At 38.9% G+C, this 21,148-nt stretch overlaps 1 protein-coding gene across 10 annotated transcripts in view; it reads right to left on the bottom strand.

The window, feature by feature from the left end:
* Nucleotides 1-21,148, bottom strand: part of LOC105027157 (CSC1-like protein 2) — a 299,336-nt gene that overhangs the window by 254,742 nt on the left and 23,446 nt on the right. For 6 of the 10 annotated variants that reach the window (XM_034294237.1, XM_034294244.1, XM_020044463.3 and 3 more), the window contains 2 exons: nucleotides 16,786-16,997; nucleotides 16,388-16,533 (listed from right to left, as the gene is read on the bottom strand). The exons of 1 other annotated variant lie outside the window; for it this stretch is intronic. The gene's annotated coding sequence lies outside the window, so the exon portion shown is untranslated. The remainder of the gene's footprint in view (nucleotides 1-16,387; nucleotides 16,534-16,785; nucleotides 16,998-21,148) is intronic. 3 more of the 10 variants (XM_034294238.1, XM_034294241.1, XM_034294242.1) reach the window with 3 other exon arrangements.

The following is a 21,148-nucleotide window of genomic DNA, read 5'->3' as shown; positions in this document are numbered from 1 at the left end:
TGTGACGTTAAAATATCTAATTTTATTACACTGATGCTGAGAATGTTTTTTTTTTTTTTTTTGTAATAATCCAAGCTATTCCACAATCAAAGTCAATTGACAATGTGTGTCATTAGGGTTTCATCAGTATGCCAAAATTCCAGTTCACTAATATTATTCATTTTTGCAAATTCCTGTGAGTTAAAATGGTGTAAAGGATACACAAATGAATATAGTAAAGCATCAAGAAACATTACTTGTGGTGCATTGGACCTGCCAATCAGCCTTATGGTGGCACTAGCCTGAGAAGTTGGACTTTTTGAAAGTTCACCACACCCATCCCTTTTGACCTAGTCCTGGAAATCAGTCCATAGGTGTATCTCCTCACTATGAACATTTTTGCCACTGAGACCCCAAAAATTGCCATCATGGATTTTCAGCCATTCTTAGTTATTTTGAAAAACACTTAAAACACTACTCATATGGCAGCAAATGACCAATCTTGATGTAGTTTGACATTTGGTATCTATGTATGAAGATCTTCAAGTGTTATATAAACCAGACCAGTATGTAAAAAACTACATGGGGTCACCATTGGACAGGAAAAAACATCCAACATTGGGTTAATGTTTGTACATGTGTGCAATTTGTCTTTTACTCTACATACCATATTGCATAATTTTCATGCTAACTAAATGCTGAAACCCACTAAATGCTGCTTGCAGCTTTAATTGAAGTTGGAAATGTAAAGACAATTGCTTAGTTACAGTAACATATACATTCCAAGGGGCTTCAGTTTCCTTTTGTCATTACTTGCTATATTTCTAATGGTGATAGTGATAATAATAATAACTTTATTTGTATAGCACTTTTCTAGTACAATTCCACATAGAGCTTTATACACAGCAAAACTAGAAATACATTAAAATATTAATAAAAATATACAGTGAGGGGGAAAAAGTATTTGATCTCTTGCTGATTTTATACGTTGTAGACTGACAAAGAAATGATCAGTCTATAATTTTAATGGTAGGTTTATTTGAACAGTGAGACAGAATAACAACAAAATGTCAAAAATTTTATACATTTGATTTGCATTTTAATGAGTGAAATAAGTATTCGACCCCTCTGCAAAACATGACTTAGTACTTGGTGGCAAAACCCTTGGTGGCAATCACTGAGGTCAGATGTTTCTTGTAGTTGGCCAGCAGGTTTGCACACATCTCAGGAGGAATTTTGTCCCACTCCTCTTTTCAGGTCTTCTCCAAGCCATTAAAGTTTAGAAGGCTGACATTTGGAAACTCAAACCCTCAGCTCCCTCCACAGATTTTCTATGGGATTAAGGTCTTAAGGCTGGCTTGGCCACTCCAGGACCTTAATGTGCTGCTTCTTGAGCCACTCCTTTGTTGCCTTGGCCGTGTGTTTTGGGTCATTGTCATGCTGGAATACCCATCCATGACCCATTTTCAATGCCCTGGCTGGGGGAAGGAGGTTCTAACCCAAGATTTGACTTTACTTGTCCCCGTCCGTCATCCCTTTGATGCTGTGAAGTTGTCCTGTCCCCATAGCAGAAAAACACCCCCAAAGCACAGTTTTTCTACCTCCATGCTTGATGGTGGAGATAGTGTTCTTGGGGGTCATTCCTCCACCTCCAAACATGGCAAGTTGAGTTGATGCCAAATTACTTGATTTTGATCTCATCTGACCACAACACTTTCACCCAGCTCTCCTCTGAATCATTGAAATGTTCACTGGCAAACTCCAGACGGGCCTGTACATGTGCTTTCTAGAGCAGGGGGGCCTTGTGGGCGCTGCAGGATTTCAGTCCTTCATGGCGTAGTCCATCCATCCATCATCTTCCGCTTATCCGGGGCCGGGTCGCGGGGGCAGCAGTCTAAGCAGAGATGCCCAGACTTCCCTCTCCGTAGTGTGTTACCAATTGTTTTCTTGGTGACTATGGTCCCAGCTGCCTTGATCATTTAAAGGTCCTCCCGTGGAGTTCTGGGCTGATTCCTCCCCGTTCTCATGATCATTGCAACTCCACGAGGTGAGATCTTGCATGGAGCCCCAGACCGAGGTAGTTTGACAGTTCTTTTGTGTTTCTTCCATTTGCGAATAATCGCACCAACTTGTGTCACCTTCTCACCAAGCTGCTTGGCGATGGTCTTGTAGCCCATTCCAGCCTCGTGCAGGTCTACAATCTTGTCCCTGACATCCTTGGACAGCTCTTTGTTCTTGGCCATAAAATCTGACTTATTGCTTCTGTGGACAGGTGTCTTTTATACAGATAACAAGCTGACATTAGGAGCACTCCCTTTAAAAATGTGCTCCTAATATCAGCTCGTTACCTGTATGAAAGACATATTTCTGATTGAGAGGTGATCAAATACTTATTTCACTCAAAAGGCAAATACATTTATAAAATTTTTGACATGCGTTTTTCTGGATTTTTTTGTTATTCTGTCTCTCACTGTTCAAATAAACCTTCCATTAAAATTATAGACTGATCATTTCTTTGTCAGTGGGCATACATACAGCAGGGGATAAAAAAAAAATATAATTTTTTCTTTTATTTTTTTAAGTAAAGGAAGAGAAAAGAATAAACCAAATATAAAGTCACAGTGATACAATATTAATAAAAGCCAAGTTATAAAAATGCATTTTTAGGTAAGATTTAAAATGCCCTGACGTAGCATCTCTGAAATTCTGTGGTAGGCTGTTCCAGAGTCCGTATACCAAAAGCCCGGTTCCATTTAGTTTTCAGACTAGACTCTGGGACAGCCAGAAGTCTCTCTTCAGCTGATCTGAGTGCAGCATGGCTTGAGCATGTCATAAATGTAATCAGGTGCCAGGCCATGTAGTGCCTTGAAATTTTTAATCTACTCTGAAATTCACTGGTAACCAATATAGAGCTGCCAACACTGGGGTTATGAGACCTTGATTTATTCCTTGTAAGTCTGGTAGCAGAATTCTCTACAACTTGGAGTTGACCTAGGGACTTATTGTTGAGGCATGTAAAAAGAGCATTACAATAGTCTAGGCGAGATTAAATGAAAGCATGCATAATTTTCTGTGTCCTCAAATGATAAAACTGATCTTATTTTGGCAATGTTGCTAAGTTGTTTTTTGTTAAATACAAATACATACAAAGTCTAGATCAAAGAAAACTCCCAAATTTCTGACCACAGGCACATTTTACGCTAGCAATCCTAGAGCCAACCAAACTTCATCGGAAATAGATGGGTGGGCCAATAATTAAAACTTCGGTTTTATCCGTGTTTAATTGAAGAGAATGATATTTTCATCAAAGTAGTTAATGTACTTATTACTGCTGAAGTGAAGACCTACTTCACTTGTTGAGCATTGCTTTTTTTGTTGACTTTGCAACTGTATCAAAGATACATTTTGGATTGTTTTTGTTCACCTCAATCAGGTTGGTTGAAATAAGCTGATCGAGCAAATGTGAGTGCTTTTTGGGTATTGTAGTGTATTGTCTATCTAGGCTAGTCTAAATACTTCCAATTTGGTGGAGCGTGTTGTGGAAATTTCTCTAACCAATGTGTTCTCACTAATTAAAGGACTGATTCCCCTTGTTCAAATTAGAAAAGGAGTGGGGGATCTGGATCTGGCAAGATCTACTTTTATTTAGGGGACATTCAGATTCAATAATCAAATAACCTAACGCCTGTCAAGTCGTTAGTATTTTATAACAAGGGATTTATTTCAAATTATTGTCACAAGCATTTCCATTAATAAAAATTGCAAATGAACTATAAACTATCCCTATACGGCCGAAGCAGGAGCTTGGTCCGCATTGCCGGCAGTAAGTCAGACTTGTTCCCACGATTTCATCTTTGCTCTTTGCGGATGATGTTGTCGTGCTGGCCCCTTCAAACCAGCATGCGCTGGGACGGTTTGCAGCCGAGTGTGAAGCGGTGGGGATGAGAATCAGTACCTCCAAATCCGAGGCCATGGTCCTCAGTCGGAAAAGGGTGGCTTGCCCACTTCAGGTTGGTGGAGAGTGCTTGCCTCAAGTGGAGGAGTTTAAGTATCTAGGGGTCTTGTTCACGAGTGAGGGAAGGATGGAACGGGAGATTGACAGACGGATCGGTGCAGCTTCTGCAGTAATGCGGTCGATGTATCGGTCTGTCGTGGTTCCTACTCTCACCTATGGTCATGAGCTTTGGGTCATGACCGAAAGGACAAGATCCCGGATACAGGCGGCCGAAATGAGCTTTCTCCGCAGGGTGGCTGGGCGATCCCTTAGAGATAGGGTGAGAAGCTCGGTCACCCGGGAGGAGCTCAGAGTAGAGCCGCTGCTCCTCCACATCGAGAGGGGTCAGCTGAGGTGGCTTGGGCATCTGTTTCGGATGCCTCCGGAACGCCTTCCTGGGAAGGTGTTCCGGTCCCGTCCCACCGGGAGGAGACCCCGGGGAAGACCTAGGACACGCTGGAGGGACTATGTCTCCCGGCTGGCCTGGGAACGCCTCGTGTCCCCCCAGAAGAGCTGGAGGAAGTGTCTGGGGAGAGGGAAGTCTGGGCATCTCTGCTTAGACTGCTGCCCCCACGACCCAGCCCCGGATGAAGCGGAAGAAGATGAATGAATGAACTATAAACTATATTGTTAAGAAATGCAAATTGTCTCCAATGAATTAGCACAGAGATATGTTTGAATTTCCTTACATTAGCTAACGTCCTTGTGTCAATGTGTTCTGGCCATAACAACAAAATACAAAATGTATTAGACCATCTAGCCAGCTAATGTTTTATATACAGTCCCTTAAAACTACACTTTCCAAACAAAGCTACACTTAATATATAGACTAATAGTCTATAGTTATGTTACAGTCTGCATTAAACAAACCTACTGATGCGTTCAAGTTCCAGTGAATAAGAAAATATCCTAGGAAGGAAGCTTAATAGGACTAAAATATACAAAAAAACTCAAGATGTGGCTAGCGCGTCCATAGATGCAAGATCTTAAAACAAAGAAAAGAATCATTAGGCAATGTCTATTTTACTATGATAATTTTTTTAGATAAGAATAAATGAGCATGTCCACGTGCTCTGGGAGTAGACGCGTAGGCTTAGGCAGTCTATCAAGCCCACAGCCAAGGAAACCCTTTTAGCTGGTGCATATGTTGCCGAGATGCATTTTAATGGGCATGGGCGGGTCGATTTACAGAGAGGGTTGTAAAGAAGATGTAACGTTTGCGCGGATTTCACGGTACATGGATGCGTACTTTGAAAATCCACCAGATATAGTCACAATATAACCGTAAACAGTTTTATTTTTGGCTTACTATAACGTCGCTACTGAAGGTTGTAGCCAGAGAAGTTTTTGTCTATTCTGAAGAAATCCTAATGCATAATTTGTTTTGTCTGCATTGAGGCTCAAACACCGGTTGACTGCATGTCAGTCCACCTCTCTAACCACTACGCTATTTAACAAGAATCACCCAGTCAATCAATCAATCAGTCAGTAAGAGAGATTCACTCTTCTTGGCCAGCTCCGCTTACGCGGTCTGGCAAAAAAACACACAACAAGGCTGTAGTATATAGGTCTACAGCTCTGAAGTGTTTTTAATGCAAGTCAAATCAACGAGAACATAGTATAACAATGAAAATAGACAACAATAATAATTTCTGTGATTAATTATAAAGCTTGAGTGACTTCATATTTTTTTATGACTCTAAATTTTCTAATTAACAGTTTTGATATTCAGTGGCAAAAATTTTTTGGAGTGGCTCAGATATAATGAAGGGGGAATATGTTGTGTATGCTTGGCTCCACAATGTTCCTATGTGTTTGGGGGCTTAGGAAAATAGCTAAGCTGAAACTATAGGCTGGATGCACTTACATCTATTCAAATGTCTACTTGTCCTGGACAGGCAGAGAACAAAAAAAAAAAAAACATATACACACACACACACATACATATAGTGGGCATTAGCTTTTCAAGTGGACATGGACAACAGGGCAGATTTCACACTATAATGGTTTTATTTTTCAAGTGACCAGATATTATATAAAGTATATCCGAGGGGCGTCTGGTTAAAGGTACCACCTTTAACTAATTTTCAGCCAGGAAAATCCCTGGTTTCTTGTTGCGTATTTCCTTTGTTTTTAGTGGTGCAAACATATCTAAAGTATTTTGCAGTGTTGAGTTTAGATCTTCGATTAGATGGTTTACAGATTTGTTTATATTGTCATCAATGAGCAAGCTTGGAAGAATATCAAGAAATCTATCGGTAGTCCGATAATTTATATTACTGCTTATATTAAGCCATTGTTTGGGGTGAGAGTGGGTTTCTTGTTTTGACAGTAAATGTAATAAGACAGGGATCCGATATTCCAGGATTATGGGGGCAAATTATTAGCTCTACAATATCTATTTCTTATGACAGGACTAAGTCTAAGGTATGATTGTGGCAGTGCGTTGGACCTAAGACATGTTTGACAAAATCCCTTGAGTCAATTATGGCTTCAAAGGGTTTTTGAAGAAGATCATTGGACAAAAATTTTAATAGTATCTGCCATGACTACAAGGTTAGACAAGAATTCTGGAAACTCACTGAGGAACATTGTGTATGGCCCAGTGGTGCTGAATATAGTAGCTATGAAAAATTATCACCTTGGTTAGCTTTCATGAGTAAAACTTCAAAAGAATGAAAACCAGTGATGTGTTTAAGAGAAAATGTATATTTACTGTCATAAATCTTAGCAAACCCACCCCCCTTTTCGATATGATCACTAGTGTGGCCAGGAGGAGAAGCCTCATTTGGGGCAGTAATTTCATCAGGCTTTAACCATGTTTCACACAGGGCAATAACATCCAGTTTATGAACAATTAATTAATTTACCAACTGCCTTTGAAGCAAGGGATTTTTTAAAATGTGTGGCAATGCAGTCCTTTTTATTCATGATCGAGGTGAAGTAAAGCTTTATCTTAAAAAGGTTGCTATTGTTAGCACGAGGCCGAGCTGCAAAAAAAAAAAAAAGCCATATCTGAGACTGGTCAATGAAAAGACAACTGGACAGACAAATCTAAGTTTGAGGTGTTCGGACCACAAAGAAGAACATGCTTGAGACACAGACCAAATGAAAGATGGGGGATTTGTAAAGGGTAAAAAGGATCTTGAAGACGGAAGGATATCACTCCATTTTGCAACACCAGCACAGTCACTGGATTTCATCCCTATTGAGTGGTTGTGGGAGCAGCTTGACTGCATGGTACATAAGAATTGCCGATCTAGCCAATCCAACGTGTTGGAGGTGCTTGCTTCAGGGAAGCATGGGGTGAAATCTCTTCAGATTACTTCAACAAATTGACAACTACAATGGGAAAGGTCTGCAAGACTGTACTTGCTGCAAATGTAGGATTCTTTGTCTAAATCAAAGTTTGATGGACAAATAATATTTCAATTAAAAATCATTATTTCTAACCTTGTCAATGACTATATTTCCCATTCATTTAGATATATTTCATATTCCAATGGAAAACAAGGACATTTCTAAGTGACTCAAAACTTTTGAACGTTAATGTATACACACACACTGATGAGCCAGAACATTATGACCACCGGCATTATATGCCACACCAACCCACTGAAGTGATGTTTAGGTAGCAGGCATGTGACAAATTGACATCCAGGTCTGCCCGGACCCAGGGTTTCACAGCAGAACGTTGCCTAGAGCACTCCCATCACCAGCTTAATGTCTTCCCATAGTGCATCCTGGTGCCGTCACTTCCCCAGATAAATGGCACACACATACACAGCCACAGGGTTTGAAATGAGGGGGGGCTGGGGGGTCTCAAAACTTGGTTTTGAGAAAAGATTACTCGAACAAAGGTGAGAAGAAATTGTAATTGTAAGATAAAGATAAGGAATACTGGACAGATACAATTTTATTTGTTTTCAGCCACTTGCTATCTATAATTGGCGGTTTTCACTTGTCAGTAGGGCTTGATAAAATATTCAGGAGTGAATATTCGGTAGGCTATATTAAGTTATTATTCAAATTTCAAACACAAGATTTAAGAACATTAAAAAGTGGAAAAGATACAGATAAGATAGCAAAATAGTCTTCAGAATTTTTTATTATTATATTTTAGGGGAGCCCCAAGAGTCATAGGTCATTTCGAACCCTGCCCAGCAGTTCACGTGATGTAAAAGAAAAGGGGACTCTTTGGATCAGACAGCCTTTTTCCATTGCTCCAAGATCCAGTTCCGACACTCACTTGCCCATTGTAGGTGCTTTTGACGGTGGACATGGGTCATCATGGGCACTCTGACTGGTCGGAGGCTACGCAGCCATATACGCAGCAGGCTGCGATGCACTGTATGTTGTGACACATTTCTCCCATAACCATCCTTAATATTTTCTGTGATGTGTGCCACAGTAGACCTTCTTCTGTTGGATTGGACCAGACGGGATCGCCTTCACTACCCTTGTGAAATGATGAGCCTTGGTGGCTCAACACCTTGTTGTTGTTTTATGGTTCGTCCTTCCTCGGACCATTGACGGTAGGCTCTCACCCCTGCTAACCGGGAGCATCCCACATGCCTTGCCATTTCAGAGATGCTCTGACCCAGTCGTCTGGCCTTAACAACTTGGCCCTTTTCAAAGTTGCTTAGGTCTTTATTCCTGGCCATTTCTTCTGCATCCAACACGTTGATTACGAGTACTGATTGTTCATTTACCATCTAATCTACCAAGCCCTTGACATGTTCCCTTGTTAGATGATCAACATTATTCGCTTCACCTGTGAGTGGTCATAATATTTTGGCTCATCACTGATCAGCCATAATAACTTTATGACCACTGACAGGTGAAGTGAATAACACTGCTAATCTTGTTACCATGGCACCTGTCAGTGGGTGGGATATATTATGCAGCAAGTGAACATTCTGTCCTCAAAGTTGATGTGTTAGAAGCAGGAAAATGGTAAGCATAAGGATCTGAGGGACTTTGACAAGGGCCAAATTGTGATGGCTAAACGACTGGGTCAGAGCATCTCCAAAACTGCAGCCCTTGCAGGGTGTTCCCGGTCAGCAGTAGTCAGTGCCTATCAAAAGTGGTCCAAGGAAGGAAAAGCAGTGAACCAGCAACAGGGTCATGTGAGGCCAAGGCTCATTGATGCAAGTGGGGAGTGAAGGCTGGCTCGTGTGTTCTGATCCAACAGATGAGCTACAGTAGCTAAAATTGCTGAAAAAGTGAATGCTGGTTTTGATGGCAATTCCATCAAAGATAACCTTTTAGAAAGTAGGTACAGAGACAAAATTATCTTGGCACAATTAGCAGTTTATTGGCAATTAGAGCGATACACACAGATACAAGGTAAGTGGGATCTTTGAGGTAACTAGTGTGGAATCTGAGCATTAACAATTACAATATAAATGTACGTTTCATTGGAAGTGCTTGTGCCTAGTAATGAGAACAACAGAAACATCTCTCTCTGTAGGTTGTGCTTTAATGACCAAAGGAATGTTTATGATAGCCGTTTGGCATGAGGGTTACTGTCTTGGAAACCTGATCTTTGCTAGTTAGAAACACCCTGAAATGTATAGGCTAGCTGGTAACCAACATAACAGTGAGAAGATAATGGAACATTCCAAAAAACGTGACCTAACTTCTCCCTCGATTTGATACGGGTTCTACATTATTTGACCACTATACGAAACCGCCGATTTCTAACACTTTGGTGCTATAAGCTGTATGGTTGGAAATTTAGATTTTACCAAAAATACAATTTTTTATTGTCCTGAGACGAAGCTGGTTGCGCTAACCCGCAAGGGAGTCGGTCTTGGTTCCTATCTCTTGCAAACAGCTGAATGGTTGGTGAGTCTGAAATCCACACCATTAACGAACAAATCGAGTAATTCAAGAGCACATGTATGATAGAAGACCTAGTTACTCCCTGACTGGGCCACAAATTACATTGTGTAACGTGCAAAAATCTCTAGGGGTGGATACATTGGAGATTAGCGCTAAACTGTATTTCGTTGACAATGCGAATTGCTTTAGGCGATTATACAGTGACGTGTACAAGTAAAATATAATGCCATCCAGTTGTACAAATACGACGGGAAGAGGAGTGCAGCCTCTGGCATGACGCGTTCATATTTAAATGGCATGGCGCGAAAAGGATACCATCAAGAATGAAAAGGATCATTAACAACAATGCCTGGAGTCGAAATGGACAGAAAGAAAAATAACGTTTTCCGGCTAAACAAGATGGATTCCGAGGAAGTTGTATATGGAGAGTGTGGTACAGACGAAGGGAGAAGACGGAGGATGGCCGAGAAAAGACAACAGTCGAAAGGCGGGAAAGGAGACAATCATAATGGACGAAGATTAATTCTGTTTGACCACCTGGCTGACCGACAGTAGTCTCAAGATGGAGTTTCTCTTATGGGATCCTGGAATCATGGACGATACTAGAAACTGACGTGAGCTTTCATAATCATTGATTTAGAGTTCTTAAATGTTTATTTCCTAAAATGTATGGTACCTAAACATGAAATGAAGCTGGAACTTATCAAGGAAACCTGATCACCTTCCTTGGTAACAGCCAAGCTTATTTAATTAAATATTACATGTAGTTTGAGAAGCACTTGAATGTCATATAGCTTATTTTAATGGGCATTCGAAATAGCCTATTTTGTTGTCTTGCTTGAACATGTTTTAATGGGTAATCAAGAAATAACCTGTTTTGTTGTGCTTTGTCATGTGTATTTATGTAATTTTGAGTCAAATGTTTATTGCGTTGATTTAAAAACGTAAGGCCTCAAGGGGGGTCTCACGACAATGTAGGTAGGCCTTAACAAAGGCCCACCACGTGGTAGCCGACTGTTGTGTGCTGAGCTGTTCTCTAGCACAAGTGGGTACGTCTGAAACCTAGTGATGAATTAGAATTTGGTACAATGATTTTCTAATCTGGTAAAATAGTCTCATGGTTAAAAGATTGTTTTCTTTCTCCTTATATATTGTATAAGTGGTATAATGAAGAATCCACATGGTGATAGTCTAAAGTTAAGGAGACACGCTGTGTTCCATGAGGACTGCATTTGAATCCAAAATAGTAATTGCCTATGAAGAGGGTTAAACAGCCAAAGCAAGTTTATCGCCCACAAAATTAAATGACCTATTTTTTAAATGCTGAATTGAGTTTGGTTAAATAATATAGTTTCTCTTATTTGTATTTACCAATGATAACTGGGATAATATTTGTTTTAAAACCAATGCCTGATACTCGTTAATGGAGTTTAAATTTTAAAATGGTAAATTGACTAATGAACAAATAGGGTATTGATGTAACAGTGTTTAAGGCCTACATTCAGTTTCCTTTGGATTACTTATTGTACCTTAATTTTAGTGACGTCATACATCTCTTTTCTGTCTACATTGCCATTCTTAAGAGTTTCTTAATTTCCACCCTAATGTTGAGGAGTTGTGTAGATAATGATAAGCAAATGTTCACAAACTGCAAAAATATTAGATGGGTTGGACTCTAAATCTTCAGTTACCAAAGGATGTCGGCTAAATTGATAGGATAGTCTGAGGACCATAAACAAACATTTGAGCTTTTTAATGGCTTACCATGAATGGGTGGAGCTCAGAGCTTCAGGAAGGGGGGCAGACCACTAGGATGGCCCCAAATAACCTCTCCAATTACATCAGGGTAGCCTATTACTGAGGGTTAAAATTTGAGTGTTCAGTCTGGTCTCATCTGTGGTAATTTTACCTACACAAGCATATTCAGTTTTGGTATAAACAAACATGAAGTGAGCTCTCATTAGCTTTAATGTTGACATTTATGATTTTGAAACCAACTGAACTGAGGGTAGAGACCTAAAGTCATCCCCCATTGTTGATGATAGAACAAAGAAAAAGCATAAAAGTTGTTATTTAGGGTTTGGCTGACTGCCCCTATTTGGAATAAAAATTAATCCAACTTTGCGAATTCCCTAAAATGTAGGAGGTTAATCAAGACACTTTGTGTTTTTCATGAGGTAGTGTGACTGTTGCCTGTAAAAATGCTAAATTTGTATGCTGTAGCTATGCTAATACAATCGCCCTGGTGGTTGCCACAGGTAAACCACTGCACATGGGCTGGGGTTTTCCCTCCTACAGTTTTGTTGTGCAGCTTATCCCCTGGGGGCCAAACAATTTAGTTAGGCATGTGCCAAGAAACTACAGGATATTATAAATGCATGATAGCCAATTTCACAGACCTGTGAGATGGTACTGTGGTAAAGTCAAATTTGAGAGCTGTTTAGCTATGTTGTAAAATTTGTTAATAGGTTATATGGTTTATAATTCCTTCGCACAAGTGACCGTGTTGCACATTGATGTCTTTGATGGTGTTAGTGAATGTTCATGTTTTTTTTTTAACATGTTCACTTTGTTTTGATGAATATATAGGATGCAACTCCTTATCGAATGGATTATAGATCCATCCCTACTACCAATTCTCTATTTTTCATGTCTGTCCTGAAAAGATGGCCAGTGTGTGTTCATGATGGCGCCTCCTGTGGCTGTATTCGTCATTGTTCTGCATTCACTCATGTTGTCATTTTCCATTGATTTAATGAAGTGAATGCAGGGGGGATGTATGATATGATAATTGATTATGATTGGAAAGAGTTGAGCTTAGGACTTAAGGCAAATCTAATTGGTATTTATAAGGAGTTATGTAAAAAAATTTTTTGTTTGATGTAAGGTCTAACATTTTAATGGTTGAATAGAATAGATCTAACCATTTCTGGTATGGCTAAGCAAAGTCAAGTCTGACAATCTTATTCCACTGCTAGTTGCCATCGGGTATTAATATAGCACAAGGAGTCAAACAACAACCAAGCCAGTTCTGGATGGAAAAGGAACTTTGACATAGCCTTATTGAAACTTGTCTGAATAGGGTGTATGTTTCACTCTGATTATGGAACTTCTGAGATCCACAAGTTTCAGGACTGATCTATTGTCTTCATTGTTGGGAGTTGATGGAACCATACCCAGTGGATGAAAGTCCGATGGACTGTTGAACCACACTAATCGTTGTTTTGCAGTTATGCTTTCAACAGATCAGGACATCACAAACCCTTTTCTGATGATACGTCACGTCACTGACTGGACACAGACAACTGAGAGTGTGAGTACCAGCAACATGTTCAAGAAGGACTTCTACAACCACATTGGTTGAATCTGTTTCAAATTTTCCTGACCACTCACATGGCAGAACAATGCCAGGGTCAGATCACTTGGCTTCACACTCCATTTCTAGATGAATCATCGACAGCGAGATGAGAGGAGAATCCACCTGAGTCCTGAAGGACTACACAAACTACAGGTCAGAGTACCACGGGCCAGTTGACTGGAAAGGTCACATGGTCCCAACACAGTGGAAGACACTGTTGTGGTGTTAATCTTGATTAAATGAAGTGTTGGAAAGTCACTGTTCCATTATACACCTACACTGACTTGTTAGGACAATCAGACAATTTGCATCACACTGACTGCAATAACTGATTTTGGAACTTTCATCACTGATGCAAGACAAAGAAACTGAAGACAAGCCCTGAAGGGCACTTGATTGAAAACTAACTTCTTTCCTTACAATCTAAGATTTTCCTAAATGAACTGATATGGTGATTTCATATGTATGAAGGTTTGTTTCTCGCAAGACAGGTGGGAAACTCTATATGACGACAATCCCAATATTGGACTATGATGGCGATCATGGTTTGTTTGGAAAGTGAATTGTTCCCTGTTATAGGTGGTCCCTGTCAAAGGTAGATGTTTTACCTATTTTAAAGGTAGAAATCTTTCACAGGTACAACAGGATATACATACGTCTTTTGTATGATATTGTTGCAAGGATCATGATACGGACAAGGGGGGTTTTGATTGTTCAATGGACTTTGGGGGACATGTTTTAATCATGATGTCATGTTGAGTCTGATTATCTGCTGAACACCGTTAACACTGATAATAACCTGTTGATGTCAAAATGTTTCTTGACCTTTATAATCTTAGGTGGGGACAGGATTGATGACTGTAATACATTGAGTTATGTGTCGGGGTGGGGTGTGTCAATTGTCTTGTTTAAATTCATTTTCATTTGAGGAACAATAAGACCTGATAATCATTTTGTTTCTTCGTCTTAGTCATTTGTAACATATGCGTATCATTAGGAATTGAATTGTACTTGTAATATTTTATCAAACATGTAATGTTTCTTTAAATATTTGATAGGGGGGAGTGTGGAATCTGAGCATTAACAATTACAATATAAATGTTTCATTGGAAGTGCATGTGCCTAGTAATGAGAACGACAGAAACATCTATCTCTCTGTAGGTTGTGCTTTAATGACCAAAGGAATGTTTACGATAGCCATTTGGCATGGGGGTTACGGTCTTGGAAACCTGATCTTTGTTAGTAAGAAACACCCTGAAATGTATAGGCTAGCTGGTAACCAACATTACAGTTAGAAGAAGATGGAACGTTCACCGAATGACATCTGTGCTGTATTTTTCCAATAAACGTGAGCAAACTTCACCCTCGAAATGATACGGGTTCTACATTATTTGACCACTATACGAAACCGCCAATTTCTAACACTAGAGATCATCAATACTTATACAACTAAGGGGTGGGGGTAAGAATCTGCACATTCATCCTGGTAGGAAAACATTATGTTCCTCATCCCTTCCTGCCCTGGTTGTGTTTACCTATCCTGTCCCTAGTGTTTACCCAAATGGAAAGCTTGGATTGGAGCTAGGGGAACATTGTAAATGACAGCCGGCCACATTCCTGAAGAACAAAGGGCAAATACCCTCATTGTTTTAGGCAGATTAACAGAGGGTCAGAGAACCCAATGATCAACTGATATCATTTAGACAGGTGTGTCACAAACTAACAAAGATCAGAGTTACATACCAGGGAATAAAAAAGCAGACAATTCTAAAATGTACATTATTTCAAGAAACATCCATAACAATCCATCTTAATATCATTAAATATCATGTAATGTTAACGCATAACCAAATTTACTCACAGATCATTATGCATCAACTCATTAGGCTTTACACTGCAACAAAATAATACTTCTAAACAACATGATCTTTTAGGCAAATTAACAAATTCCATAACATGGGACTGATAGAAAGGTGTCAGAATACACAGTGCATCACAGTTTGTTGCTTATGGGCCTGTGTAGCCACAGACCAGTCATGGAGAAGGTGGCCTGATCTGATGAATCATGTTTTCCTTTTCCACCCTGTGGTTGGCTGGGTGCGTGTGCATTACTTACCTGGAGAAAACATGGTACCAACATGCACTATGGGAAGAAGGCAAGCTGGCAGTGTGATGTTTGGGCAATGTTCTGTTGGTCCTGCTATTCATGTGGATGTTACTTTGACACATAGCACCCACCGGCGAGCATTGTTGCAGACCATGTGCACCTAGACCTGTACATGTAACGGATTACAAAAAACTGTAACTGTAATCTGTTACATTACCAACAAAGATATTTTACAGAAAAAAAATTATGGTTACTTATTGGATTACTTAAATTGAAAAATAATAAGTGCACAAAATAATTGACACATTGCATGTTTGATTTTTTTATTTAATGTTTTAAAAAGATCGTTATTTGAACGTAAATAACAATTGTAGGTCTCCGTTGTGTGTGTGATCATCGCATAACCAGATTAGTGACCGATGAAGCGCTACTTAAATTTTCTCTGATTTTGGTTGGTTGGATGGCTGGTAAAAACAGAGTATATCTACAATAATATTAGGTACAACTTATTTGTATGCGGGTGTTTACGATTGCCAACGTGCATTCATGTGCCTGAGGTTTCTGCAAGGTTTTGAAAATGTTAGTGATTGTGGAGCAAAACATCAGATTACTGCAGATTTGGTGTACATGCGAAAAGCTACGGATATGCTGATTTTTATATACAATAATGTCAATGTCAAAAACTAACAGTGGTTCATCCTGAAATAGGAGTTACTTTTGTTATAAGCTATTCCTATTTGTCTTCTATGTTTTATTATTGTGCTCTCTTTTTGATTTTGTTATTAAATGTATATTATGCTATCTTTTACCAATCATAATGCAAGTTCTGATATTCTAAGAGGAATAACCTCTGTGTAAATGTAACAATCTTTGGATGACGGATAAAGTTCTTGTGCTGCTGTTTAGACATCGATGTAGGGTCTCACAAAAGGACTGACAAGTTTAACCAGGTGCTGAAGCGCGAGGATTGAGATACCGGGGTGGTACAGTAAACAGTTATGGTAACTCTAATTAATTGAGGATGAATATAAAATGTACAGACATGGCATAAATGTCCCACTGGAGAGAGCCAAGTAAGATATTGATGCAAAGATGATCTTACATAGGGACTGACAGGTTCATCCTAGCATTGGAATGCGAGGATTGAGATACCTGGGTGTTGAAGTTCATGCAGTCCCCCCAGAGACAGCTGAGCTAGAGAGATACCAGGGTGTTGAAGTTCACGCAGTCCCCCTGGAGACAGCTGAGCTAGAGAATTGTAACAATCTGAATGTTTTAATTCCATTGCATTTTGTATTTTTTTTCACTGTAAAGCACATTCAATTGCTTCTATGTATGAATTGTGCCATATAAATAAACTTGCTTGCTAATGCCACTCAATATGAAAGTAATCTAAAAGTAATCCAATTGACTTTGAATTTAAAAAAGGTTATGTTACTGATTACAAATGTAGACAGGTAACTTGAAACTGTAACAAATAAAATGTATAAAGTAACCTACCCAACCCTGTTTCGTTATGTCACCTCTAGGAGATTTTGGACTGATTAGATAGTGCTTTGTTTTTGGATTAATGGTATTCTATCCCTCCAGCCGAGTTCCAGAGACTTGTAGAATCTATGCCAAGGTGCACTGCAGCTATTCTGGTGGCTCTTGGTGTCCGAACAGCTTACTGCAACACTTTATGCTGGATTTTCCTTTAATTTGTCACCAGTCTGTATAAAAAAATAGGAAAGTGTTATTATTACACCATCACTTTAATCTTGTTTAGTCTACTTTTCAAAATGTAAATTCTAGTAATAAAACTTACAATGTTTTAGCAAATGATTGATGAAGTTGTAATATTATTCAATGATTTTCATTGGAAGTATAATAAATTGTTTAGCATGGTCAAATAAAACATAGAACAAGCAGTAAATCCCAATTCATAAAGAGTTGCATTAATCACATTCCACATTGCATTGACACAAGTATCGTGAAAATATCGTAATGCAAGGTCTTTTGCAATTCCCAGCCCTAAGGCACATTGATAAATCCCCACTTTGTGTAGAAATGACTGCACGCATGATTTATGAATATATGTGTGTAAACGCACAATTGATAAATGAGCCTGTAGTGCAATAAAATGTGTTTTGGAAAGTCTGTGAAGGAGCCATGTTGTCTGGCATTTCAACTCAGTGGGACATCCTAACCTCATGCCAATGAACCCATTTGCGGACATACAAGATGGGGGACTCCAAGTATCCCCATCCACTCAGACAAACCAGGTGTGAAAACAGACAAACCAATAAAGTAGTACAATTACATTCATTGAATTAATTACACAGGTGTTCTTTTAATGTGTGTCCCATAAATGGACGCACTCTCTAATCACCTCATGTCTCCAAAAATTTGATTGTGTGGTTTGACCGTTTGTTTTGATATGGCCACATGTTTTTGTCTTTGATCAGCGCAAAGGTCTTGCACTGCATGAAAATGCCTTTTTCAGAGTGTTAATACAAGTAGAAATCTTTGTAATGATGACAAATAAAAGGTCAATACAGAGAAGTTGCGATGTAATTTTTTTTAACCAGATGAAAGTCAGCTCTTGACATTTCTGGAAACTCCTCAAACTTTGCACATGCAATTTAGCTCTTAACACTAGTCTTTTGTCCTTATTCTAAAAAGCAGTATACTTAAAGTGTTGTACTTTAGGGCAAAAAGTAGTATAGAAATTGTTCAGTGAGTGAAAATGAACCCAGTAATTTTTAAATATTGTATATTTGAGTATAATATAATTTAATAATTGCATCCATTTTAACACACTGAAATATATGTACTACATTACATGGTTATAAAATAGTTTTAAATGTTCAACAAAATAATATTTTATACAGTGATTATTTAGTCCCTTTCAAAGAGGAAAGTTTAAACAATAATTAATAATAACAGAGTTAAGACCAGCTGTTAAGATCGCCTGTTTCTGCTGTAACTACTAGAGAGTCAACTTGGCCTTGTGCTTAGGGTCATTGTCGTGCTGGGAAGTCCAAGAGCGTTCCATGCGCAGCTTTCTTTCAGAAGAATGCAAATTGGCTGCCAGTATTTTCTGATAACATACTGCATTCAGCTTGCCATCAGTTTTCACAAGATCCCCCGTGCCTTTAGAGCTCACACACCCCCAACACATCAGTGGGCCACCACCATGCTTCACAGTGGGGATGGTATTCTTTTCACTATAGGCATTGTTGACTCCTCTCCAAACTTATGGTTGTGCTGTATTTTGTTCTCATCACTCCAAATTACAGTGTGCCAGAAGCTGTAAGGCCTGTCAAGGTGTTGTTGGGCATATTGTAACCAGGTTTTTTGTGGCATTGGCACAGTAAAGGCTTCTTTCTGGCAACTCGACCATGCAGCTCATATTTGTTCAAGTATCATCGTATTGTACTCCTTGAAACAACCACAACGTCTTTTTCCAGAGCAGCCTGTATTTCTCCTTAGGTTATCTGTGGCTTTTATTTGTATCCCAAACAATTCTTCTGTCAGTTTTGGCTGACATCTTTCTTGGTCTACCTGACCTTGGCTTGGTATCAAGAGATCCTTGAATTTTCCAATTCTTACTAAGTGATTTAGGTAATGTTATCCTTCTATCTAGCTAGCCTTAATGTTACTTAACTGTCAATACCGTTGCCTGTTTGTTGTCATCATGTGAACGTTCCCAACTAAAACTTCTGAAATGAAATACATTTCAGAATCTATAACATTTTTGAGGGAGTAATATCTGTAATTTGAAGGACTAAAACATGATAGTTAGACTTTTTATGTGGTAAAAACATATCAGTTATAATTCAAAATATGATATTAAAAAGTGAATAATATGTTTTTATGTCATGCATGTTTTTTTTCTCATCAGCTATTGGAAGTTGTTTATTTGTAAGCTCCAAATCCTCTTTTTCACTCAATGACCTTTGTGCCCTGGCATGTGGCCTTTGTGCCTAAACAAATTTGTGATATCGAAGGCCAATGCCCCTAAAATAAAAAAATTCCAAGCCTGGTTAGACAATTTTTTTTTTTATATGAATATGAATAGGGTGATTATTTGACTGTTGTTCCCAATTAAGAATAAGTTGATTGATTAGCACATGAAATTATATTCAAGAATTGTAATAACCACCTTAAACTAAATATATGCCTTTTTGGAAAAGCCCCCAATGGGAACCTTGAGAGTTATGTAACCTATATGTGTATATGACTGACTCTATATGCATATAGTGACTGTCATATATATCCTCTCATTAAAAGATGATCCAATACATAATCCACATTTTATTCAACTTTTATTTGAAGTGAATGATAAACAGCCACAAACTTGTATAAAAATCAGGCAATACAATGACAACAAAGAACAAATAAAATAACTAAGGAGTCATTGACTAAAGGCCTTCATAAAAAGGCTGGTTGAGGATTCAGATTCACAAGAAGTTTGATGTTATATTGCAAAGTTAGCTGAACAATGGCAAAATCCTTGTTTGGATATAATAATGTGAAAACCCTATACAGATACTCTCTATCTTCATGGCCTAGTTGTTCAAAGGTAAGCTGATCGGATTTTGGTTTTCGGATTGGATCAAATCTTGAAAATGGGTTGTTCAAAAGGGAAAGAAGGATTCTGAAATCAGATTAGATCACGGAATCCAATCCTAGTTTTAATCTGGATCAAATCTTCAGTTTGTGTTGTTCAAAACTTGTCAGTAGGATTTGGATAACTTTGATCCAAAAAAACTGGATTATCCTGATCCCAACAGGGGGTAGGATTTCAAGGTGGATTCCAGGAAGAAAATGTAGTAAAACTTTAAAATTGGTGAAATAATACATTTGTATCATTTAGTGTATATACTTTTATTTATATTTTGCACTTGACTTGTGTAACCGTTGTAACAGTGATAAAGTAGACTTAGGCAACCAATTAAGCTATTCAGTATAATAAAGTAAAAATAAAAATGTCCCATTGAAAAATTCCCCCAAACCGATTTCAATAACAAACAAAAATAATATATTACATTATTCTGTCATTCATCACTGTATATTAATTTCAAAGAAACGATCATCACAGATGAGCCTGTCAAAAATAATTTCTAACAATTGCATCCCTCAATTGCAGTCCCTCATTCTGACAGAACGCCAGAGGTTGGTCTGGTCATTCAACAGGCTCAGGTGGATCACAGACATCATCACTGAGAGCGACATTGCGCCTGGTAGCAACGTTGTGCCGGACAATACACGCAAGTATTATGTTGCATGCTTCCTGTGGTTCCACTTGCAAGTAGTTAAGGCATACAAAGTGTCTCTTCAGAACTAAATTTTAACGCTCAATTGCACATCTTGTTTTGCAGTGAGCAGTGTTGAAGCGTGCCTGCGCAGGTGTGGTTACTGCAAGAAAAGGAGTCATCAGCCATGGTAGGAGTGGATAGGCACTGTCTCCTAATATTATGCCATCCGGTCGGTTGGTTTGGAGCTCTCTGTATAAAGCACTCTCTCTCTGGATACATGCATCATGAACAGACCCAGGCCACTTCCCGACACAGTTTGTGATGATGAGGTCAGCATCGCCCACAAGTTGGATGTTGATGCTGCGTCTCCCCTTTTGGTTGATATACTCCTAATCCCTCTCATGAGGTGCTTGGATATGCACGAGTGCAGTCAATAACCCCAATAGTATTGGGCATGTTCCCCAAAAGAAAAAACTTGTGCTTTGTCTGGGCAATCTGGACATCCTTTGGAAGTGAAACAAACTGATTGACCAGGCTGGCCAATGCAATTGACACAGCATTCACTACATCACTCACAGTTGATTTGTCCACTCCTATATTATCACCAACAACTTGGTAGA

This window comes from Esox lucius, chromosome 9, assembly GCF_011004845.1.
Source record: "Esox lucius isolate fEsoLuc1 chromosome 9, fEsoLuc1.pri, whole genome shotgun sequence".
Taxonomy (NCBI): Eukaryota; Metazoa; Chordata; class Actinopteri; order Esociformes; family Esocidae; genus Esox; species Esox lucius.
This window is presented reverse-complemented; position numbering and strand designations above follow the sequence as displayed.